The 7,793-nt window shown below is 40.1% G+C and overlaps 1 long non-coding RNA gene across 1 annotated transcript; it reads left to right on the top strand.

Moving 5' to 3' along the window:
* Positions 1-2,478: 2,478 nt before the first annotated feature.
* On the top strand, positions 2,479-4,383 carry LOC147796982 (uncharacterized). The gene is made up of 2 exons (XR_015427498.1): positions 2,479-3,416; positions 3,619-4,383. It is a non-coding gene; the product is annotated as an uncharacterized LOC147796982 (long non-coding RNA).
* Positions 4,384-7,793: the final 3,410 nt, after the last annotated feature.

Below are 7,793 nucleotides of genomic sequence, written 5' to 3' on the forward strand. Positions count from 1 at the left end.
GAATAAGGAGGTATAGCAAGAGTGCCTTTAGTCTGGGAAATTCAAATTGTTAGTTTATGTGCAATCAGATCACTCAGTGTACCAGATTTTATTCAAATTTAACTCGCAAAAGGCTTATTGCAATGCATTCTATATATGTTGCATGCAGGCATTGGCGCATGACCATGGGTTTGCCACTCACGCTTTTCGCACGGCACAGACAAACATGATGTACGCTGCCAGTTTCACGAAGGAAATCACTGACCAAGGTACCTCACATGAAAAACTTGCTTTCCAAACCCAAATACCAAGACGCCAAACCAGCTCTTGAGCCTATCATCGAGGAGACAAAGAAAAGAAACAAACTAATACGCTTAAAAGACAAAAGTAAACTGGCATCAGACAGCGATGACAAGAAAATCCGGTCTGCGCAAGCAACAGCCCCCCGCAAAACAGCGACAGATCCGTCAGTTGGCCGCATTACAATTAACTTCGGTAACCACCTCTGTGCATGAGTTCCTTGCTCCACTTACTTTTTTCGCGGCCCTAATTCGCAATTCAACAGATCTTCCGGGAAGCCCATGCAGCTACTAGCCAAAACAGACGTATCTAGCTGTTTCTGCCGCTGCGGGCGAACCGGGCATTGGACTGAGACGTTCGTGCCCACTCAGGCGGCGAGTTTCTGCTTCTTCAGCCCCAGCAGTATAAGCATAGTCTTGGTAAAGGACCACGAGCAAAATGCAAGTTCGTCATATTGATTACTCGCCACAGAAAGACACCCTGTGCACAAATTCTGTGAGACTGGTCGGAAAAATTCTGTTTTCTAAGTAAATGACTCCGTATATTTTCCCTCCTAGCTTGAACTTTTCTGGACATGTTTTTGCTTTTTGACTGCTACACTCTCAGAACGTTGGTTAAAAATTTTATCCAACTTGGTTAAAAATCTAACCAACCATGTATTTGCAGGTGAACAGCTCAACAGTTGGTTAAACCGTTAATCAACCGAGGTTGGTAAAACGTTAGCAAGTTGTTGGTTAAAAAATTAACCAACTGCTGGTTAATTTCAATTTATCCAACCCATTGGGTAGTTTTAATTGGGTAAAAAGTTACCATTGGTTGGTTACAACCAGATAGTTGGGCAAATGATTTTAACCAACTGGTAATTAACATCTTATCGCATATTGGCTATTTTTACACCTTTTTAATTGGGTATATTTAACTAACAGTTGGTCAACAAAGACAGTTGCAGGATGTAATGAATAAATAAAAATAAAAAACGGCAAAACGGTTATTGTATACTGAATTATTAGCATTCAATAATTGATTCCGAACTGTTTAACACCTGAACACTTTCAACATTGTTATTTAACTTCTTTATGACGAATTGTGGGATTTACGTTTGATTAGCCTTAATTGGCTTAACTCTTAATTATTACAAAAATAATACACAAAATGAACATTGCAGTTTCCCTTGGTCGTAATTCTGGTCAAGGGCACGTGTTTTGTCATTGGCTGAATGCAGGTTGTGGCATGAGTTTGAGACCAGCCTGTTGGGTAATGGTGCGTGTGCTCCTGAGGGAAGGCACTTTAAATTTGCCACTCATTGCTTCTCTCCACACAGGAGTAAATGGGTACGTAAGGTACGTAATGTGATGAAAGAAAGAAATGCAATGTTGAGAAAATTATGTCGAAATATGTGCCATTGTTTTAGCATAATTATTACAAAATGACCAACTTAACACAAATCCATTTATTCACCTATTATTCTATCTTGTTCAATTGATATGGTTTAAATTCAGAAATACCATAAATAAATTTGGCACAGCAAACCATACACGAAAAGATGACATAACCTGCGCATGTCAATTATAATAGAATACTTATTTCTTGTTACTTTAAAAACAATTTAGGAAATACCGAAATTCAACTTACAGCAGCATAGGCCTGTGCTGGTATAATGATTGATGGTATAATTAGGCTAAAACATTGCTTCAATCGCATTATATCCATATAAGAAATTCCCCAAATAAGATAAAAATCTAAATGAGCGCTTTTGTAATCAACTTTATAGGCCAAAAAAATGAAGCATTCTGTTTCTGGTCATCAGTTGGATTCAAGGGGGGGGGTCGACCATGTCACACAGATAAATTTTAACGATTTAAATAAGTATGTGGAATGCAATCGTTTCAATATCATAGAAATTACTTTGTAGTCAGCAATTTATTTATTGAACAAAAATGTTACATGGCATCTGTTGACTTACACGATGCTTAATACTCGGTGCCCATCGCACAAGAACATGGTTTTGTTTTGTTTTTTTTAATTTCAACATCTATCAATACACAAGCTCCCAAATGGGTTTACCCCAGATCCACGTGTATTCACCAAAGTCATGAAACCTATTTTTCTGCCTTCAGAGGTCAGGAATTACAGTTTGTTGCATGCATTGTTGATTCTTGATTGTACATTCAATCATATGAGAAACGTTGCAAGAATGGCTAAGCTACATGTACAATGTACAACAGATGAACCAAACATACAGGGCTTGTAAACCACGATCAGGATTTTGGGATTTTCACCAAAAGTGTCAGTTGCATTTACAGCGAAATAAAGCTGAAAAGCAAAAAGCTCTCTCGAGCGGCCAGGCGAAATTGTGATGAGAGAAAAAAAAGAGTTAAAAAACAACATTCCAAGCCACCCTTCTCGTTTGCCTCAGATTGCAGGAAAAAGGCATTTTCATTTCGAATATTCAAGGTTGGGGTGGGGGTAGTGATACCCCATTTAAGTAAAAAGCTAGATCCGCTGCTGAACAGGTCAACTCTAAGAGAAGTGACTCAAGTTGTGGCTCAAGACAAAATAGTGTGTAAACCTGGGGTAATAACGAAGAAACTGATAATTTAGTTCAAGCCGTGAGTTTACTCTAAGCCTCAGGAAGATTCTAAAACAGGTAGTTTTCAATACCTGTCACAAGTCAGTGATATTTTACGCCAAGTGTTTGATTAATTTAAAGACACAAACTGTATGTTGCCAAGTTGGCCAAATTTCCTTATATGCCCTTTTATGCAAAGTAAGGTGGGGTCCTGTATGGTTCACACCTGCATGGGTACACACCAGGCATGGGGACCTGAATAGTGTTTTATAGTGCCTGCTCACTGAGGCGTTGTCCAGCAGTGATAGCCTTAAATACTGGGGTGTGGTTCTGGGGGAGAGACACTGACAGGCCTGTGGTGCGATAGCACAAGTTTGAGCGATAGTTCTCAAGCCAGAATTGTATTAAATTTCGACCTTGTCAATGTGGATTGAAAATCCAGTGTTGGCGGTAGCCATAAGTGGGGAGAGTGATTTGCTGCCCAAAATTCTCAGGAGAAAAGTTTAGAGGAGGGGCAAGCTGTGACAATTTGCAGTGTGCTGTAAGACCTCAGGAGCCAGTATATACTGTAAGTGTTCTTCTTAATTATTTTCTAATATGTAGCCATTATGGTTTGTCGAGTATATGTAAGTGCTATTACTTTATATACCTGTGACAATGGGGCGTTCAAAAGCCAATTTTAGTGACCGTTGGTCAAATGGTGCACAAATGTTTGTCGTAAGATGTATATGCGTATTAACAAACATGGATATGATTATTCAACATTTCAGGGCTCCTTATTACGGAGTCGGAGCTTCCGTAATTGGACACCATAGCGTACCAAGACACAATCCAGCCAGGCCCTGCATTGGCTGGACAGGAGCAGCGAGTCGGCCAGAGGGGGACACGGCTACCTACCTGCCTGTTGGTCTGTTAAGTCCAGCCCTGACTCACCTGCATCATCCTTGAAGGATCGGCTGAGAGTCATGTAACAGCGGCGCATCGGACAATTGACCAACTCTCCCTGTGAACTGTCCGAATTTGGGCTAGTGGTACATGTAACAATTAACCAGCCCACCAGCCTTCTAGTTTCTATGAAACTCATTTTGTTTTTAAACTGTTTATGTTCTGCATTTTGCTCCCCTTGTATATTGTTTTTGTAGTTTGTATATGTATAAATAAATTATTTTTCATTGAATTTTGAAGTTAAATTATCGGCTTGAGTGTACTGCATAAGTTACCGTGCACACATTGCGTGTCAGAGGGTAGGGGGACCCGGGTGTGTGACAATACCCTGAAAGCTATAATCAAATATGTAAACATTAATCTAAACCAACCATGACAATTAACTGAGTAATTCCAACTGGGAAGCATTCGAGGTTTATAATACCTCAAAAACAGTGGGGCAAAAGTTAGACAAAGACTGAGATCCAACCGTTTTGCTTTCCTGGTAACACGTGAATTTCAATTCAAAGAATATATGTAACTTTGGAATTCCCTGATAGATGGGGCTCTAGCTTTTGTGCCCGTTATATTGGATGGCAATTCATACACATCTTCAAAGAAGCGCCACGCAGCAAAAGACAGAGGCTGATACCCTAAATCTAGGACATATACCAGTTTGAATGTGAAGTCTACTGCCATGGTCATGGTCTCCACCGGCAGTGCTTGGCGAAGACTTGAAGAGGGTTGATCCTTTAATTATTGTCCCTCCCATTGTGAGGACAAAAGGCTGCGGCCTCTTGCTTCTGTCGATACTGCTGAGGAACAATTTCAAATTTGTCCCTTCCTAAACTAATCAGTGAGATGTTAAACTAATCTGTGATGGGAGGTACATGTACATTCCCAAACCATAACTCTGAACAAAATGACAGATGAAACCAAGCATATTGGCCAATGTATTCGGGGTGGGTGGGTGGGGGGGGTATTTGCCAATATGAAGGTTAAACTTTTTGTTCAGATATAAAAAAGGGGGAGGAGGAAGACTACCACCCCCTCCCACTTCGAAATGTTTGAGAGACTTGTCCTCTACCATTTTGATTGCTTTTAGCAAAAATGTCATTGCCACAGTGGTATTAAGGGCCAATTGTAAGGAGGAACAACTGCATCCATAGGCGTATGGGTCGGACCCCCCACCCCCACCACCACCACCACCACACACACCCCGGATTTTTTCAGGCAGAGCAGAACTAACCTTTTTTCATGGGGAAAATTTGGATGTTTTCTCAATTCGGATGCTTTCTGAATTCGGATGAAAATTTCAGGTAAAACGCGTGCGTCGAATGGCCGCTTTACGTTTAGAAAAGTGTTCCAATTTTTAAAAATATATTCGGAGTCAACAATTTTATTCCAATCTTAAAAAATGTTTGGACTTTAAAATTGTTCCAATCTTGAGAAGATATTGGATTTGTAAAATCTGATTCGAATTTTGAAAACATGTTCACTCTTTATAAATTTATTCCAACCAACCGCATCTTTTCATCCACCAGCGTCAGGAAATTAGCCTTAGTCACTGGTACGATTCTTTCCTGTATGCCTGTTGTTGGTCCAACCGTAAGGATCATGACTAGATTTCTCCATCATGAAATTAGTGGCAGAACAACCTGGGACCGCACTTCAACGTTTCCTCAGGTGATAAATGTTTTTATTTTTTTTCTTTTTGTTCTGGTCCACAAGTTATGATTTATACTGACGTTAGCAATATTGAGCGCAGCGCCTTTATTCATAGTTCCAACATCATCAATTTCAGATCTTGGTCTGAAGAAAGTTGAGGGTCACCACTTGAAAAAAAAAATGGGTATGAGTGCAACCTGTACCTACAAAGATAGATTGTCAATCTCAAGCCAGATAACCCAGAGAAAACTTAGAACTCAAGTTTCATTAGTATATTTAAAATTTACACATTTATGTCAGGAAATGGAAAAATGTATAATTTGTGTGGGTTTAATATCTTACATTTCTTATTCTGCTCCCCTCGTTCCCGGGATACTTTCCAACCTTATACAACCCAAACGGAACTATCTGTGGTATGCAATGGTGGAGGTCATGATGTTTACCTCACTTCCTAACCCAGTCCATTGTTTTAGGGGAACTTTCCCACAGTCCTGACCAAGTATTTTAAGAAACAGAATGCCAGTTTTCATTCTTTGGGAGATTCATTAAACTGGAGGTTGCAGGTTGTTGGACCCTGGGAGAAAATCTGCTGATCCTGCTGATTAGCAGAGTTACACAATGAACCTTCAAAGATTTGACCAATTGGGAAGCTTATATGCAAATCAAACTTTGAGGAAGGGTTGGTCAAACTTGCAAGTGACCAATCATAGTCTTGATGGAAATATCCATCAAGAGACTATAACAGGCATTTAAGGGCCTATTTCGGGGTCAGAATTCAGTCTGCACCACCACCCAGCAGACCACTCCGACACTCGAGTCTACACAGTAGCCATATGGGGTGAGTTGGTGTCCTTAGTAATCTACCTGTGTGTAACTTCATTTTTAAATTTATTTTGATTACTTAGTATAATAGACTGTGTTACTTCTGATGTTGATGGACTTGTATTGTCAGCTTGTTTTTATGATCAATCACAATCATGGCATTCACATAAAGTTATTTTACAGTGTACTCTTCTCTCCATTTGTTCTGATTACCCCCTTGTTTGGCACTCTCGATTCAACATGATGTCCTTGTTTGTAATTAATGATGATTGTACACCTTGTAAGGATTAATTTCTGTTCTATTATATAGCTCAAGTGGCATCTGTGTTGAATTGTGTTGAGGCACTGAGATGTAGCCAGTAGTAGGAGAGAAGCCAAGTTAGCAAATCCAGGGGTCCGTCCGTCCGTCCGTCCGTCCGTCGGCCTGTCGACCCATATACCATCCAATCAGTCTGTTAACCCTATTTTATTGAGGAGAGCTTCAATAAAGATTTCGTCAGTTGTAGAGTAAACAACAGAGACAGTGTCGTCGTCCGTTAATCGCGGTCGTATCAGTGAGAACCTTGCGCTTGCGGCGCAGAAACCTATCCGGCAGCCCGGCCGGATAATACGACACAATATTAAGATAGTTCATTGATATGGCTTTGATAAAAGGAGTTAATGTGGTCGAGTGATCTGTAATAAAGACATAAAGGCACAGCGTCAAGCAACGTTACCAAAATATTGTATGTGTCGAGTTTGAGTGTATCGTGTTTAAAGGATAATTATGAAAAATTTCAACAATTTGACAGCTGGCGGTACTGTTAAGAAACGAAATTTGCATATTAGACTGGTTCCCGTCCCGTACTTAGTCTCCAAACGTCTTACAGACGTCCTCCGAAGTACATGTACATGTACGTTCGTGGGGGGGGGCACCGGTATACCCGTAGTGGGTAATAAATCCAGCAGAATCACGCTGAGTATGTGTGTATGAGTAAACGATGCCCGCTCAAAATGCACCAATCAAGCAGAAGCTAATAATAGAAAATTTTGCGTTTTCTTTCTCATTATATAAAAAACTTCAAGTTCACCATTTCATTTATCTAAAATGAAGAGCCACCAACGTAGGGCTGGGTAGCTCAGTTGGTCAAGTTGAGCACTGGTACGGTATTCCAGAGGCCACAGGTTCAAATCCCACTCCAGTCGATTTCTTTGTTCATCTTTATATTCTTTCTTAATCTTAAGCACCTAGTCAGTTTCCCTATATCACGACTTGTTTCATGATTTATCTAAAATTTAACAAAATAACCACTGATTTGAAACTGCCGTAAAATGATTTATCAATGAAAGTCATTGAAAAATACACCATCTTACTGTGATCGACAGAGGCATAAGGATAGGTACTTCTGTTTTCATTCGCTTTTCGCTGCAACTTAAAAAATTAAATATTCAGCATCCAAATAAGGCCGTTTCACAGTAGGGCGCTACCACGAGTTTGCAACGCGTTGGCCAATCACAATGCTCGAAATTTGTCGACCCTTTCTAAACACGC

Source organism: Acanthaster planci, linkage group LG13 (genome assembly GCF_054643075.1).
Source record: "Acanthaster planci isolate LZ-2023a linkage group LG13, COTS_SCS, whole genome shotgun sequence".
Classification (NCBI taxonomy): Eukaryota; Metazoa; Echinodermata; class Asteroidea; order Valvatida; family Acanthasteridae; genus Acanthaster; species Acanthaster planci.